Consider the following 1,728-nt stretch of genomic DNA (forward strand, 5'->3'; position numbering starts at 1 on the left):
ATATAGACATGGGTGAGCTATTTTGCCATCTTTGAAGGTAGCTCCCGGGTTATAATTTTCTTAGGGTAGTAGTACGTAGTAGCAGCAGCCTAGGAGCCTTTTCTCTGATGCAGTAATAGCCCGCATACAAATGATCCACTTAGGATGCGTTCGGTTGAGGAGCAGCACTGGACGGAGCCGCTCCATTATATATTTGGTTCGTGAGCTTGAGGATGGAGCCACTCCCAGGAGCGAATATTCGCTCCAGATGCGGGATGGCTCGGTTCGGCAAAATCGATCGAACCGAGCCATCCCACTTCGACGGCGTCGCTCCCACAGACAGAGGAACGAGGCGCGGCAACGATGGGCTCGGCATGGAGGAGCAGCTCGGGCGGAGCTTGGCGCGAGGGGCGGCGCTGCAAGGATGGCATTCGGTGTGGAGGAGCTACTCGGGCGGAGCGTCGGCGGCGCCGGAGCTCGGCATGGTGGCGGCGGCCGATCTCGGTGCGAGGGGCGAAGCAGGTGGCGCGCCGGTGCTGGTGGCGACTGCGCTCGGCGCGAGGTCGGAGCGGGCGGAGCTGGCGGAGCGCCGGCGGCGGCGTCCGAACTCGGCGCGAGGGCGGAGCGGGTGGCGCGCCGCCGGCGACTGCACTCGGCGTGAGGTCGGAGTTGGCGGAGCGCCGGCGGCGGCGGCGTCCGAACTCTGCGTGAGGAATGCGCCGATGGCAGGGTGGTCCAGCACCTCCTGCTGCGGGCACTAGCTCGCCATGAGCCCTCGGTCGGCCGTGGCGGTGAGGAACTCCGGCGGCAGCACGGCACTGTCGACCTTGACGAGGTCGCGGCGGATGATCCGCAGGAACTGGCGGCCGCTGTTGGCCAGTCCCCACGCGAACTCCACCAGCTGCTCGATGGTCATGACGGTGATGCTGCCGAAGTTGACGTAGACGACGGCGCCAGGCTCCCTGCCGTCGAGCCACCGCAGGCACTCCTCCTGCTCCTTCCACAGGCTGAGGCGGTTGGAGGAGCGCGGGGTGGGCGGGTCCTCGCGCGCCAACAGCGGGAGCAGGCCCAGCGTGTAGACCTTGCGCGCCATGGCCGAGGGCAGCGGAGCTCGAGCTTGGTGGAAGAGAGAGGGGGAGAATTGGGTGACCGACATACGGGTCCCGTATAACGGTAGTTAACAAAGCAATAACGCTTCACATCTGGTACCTCCAACCAAACAAGCAATAGAATGGCTCCGTCCCTCTAACCAAACACAAAGTATAGAGCCATTTTGTTCCTAAAATCAGGAATGAAACCGCTCCATTCTACCTCGTTCGTCAACCAAACACATCCTTATAGGCCAGCCCGAGGCGGTGCGAGCCTGCATACCACTAGTATAAAAATGGTCTTAGATTTTTAATATTTGCCTCGGTTCCTATTCAACTCGGGACTATTGTATGCATTAGCCCCGGATCCAACAGCTAGAGGACGGAAAGGAATCTTTAGTCCCGGTTGGTGTCACCGACCGGGACTAAAGAGGGATTTTTTAATCCCAGTTTGGGCTATCAACCGGACCAAAGGGACCTTTTAGTCTAACTAAATGGTCCTCTATAGGATAGTTAGGATGATAAGGAAACTAGCTATGCGCGAGACTAGAGGTCTTGAGATCAAATCATGTGGATTGCAGAGTTCAGGTTGGCTTGCAATAATTATTTTTTAGAATCCAGGACTAAAAGACCGAGCCTTCTTTACTGGCCTCCTAGTTCC

The 1,728-nt window shown here is 58.7% G+C and overlaps 1 pseudogene; it reads right to left on the bottom strand.

Annotated features, from left to right (window-relative positions):
• Positions 1–424: 424 nt before the first annotated feature.
• On the bottom strand, positions 425–1,072 carry LOC120667966 (annotated as a pseudogene).
• Between the last annotated feature and the right edge of the window lie 656 nt (positions 1,073–1,728).

The sequence above is a fragment of the Panicum virgatum genome, chromosome 3N, assembly GCF_016808335.1.
Source record: "Panicum virgatum strain AP13 chromosome 3N, P.virgatum_v5, whole genome shotgun sequence".
NCBI classification, from domain to species: domain Eukaryota; kingdom Viridiplantae; phylum Streptophyta; class Magnoliopsida; order Poales; family Poaceae; genus Panicum; species Panicum virgatum.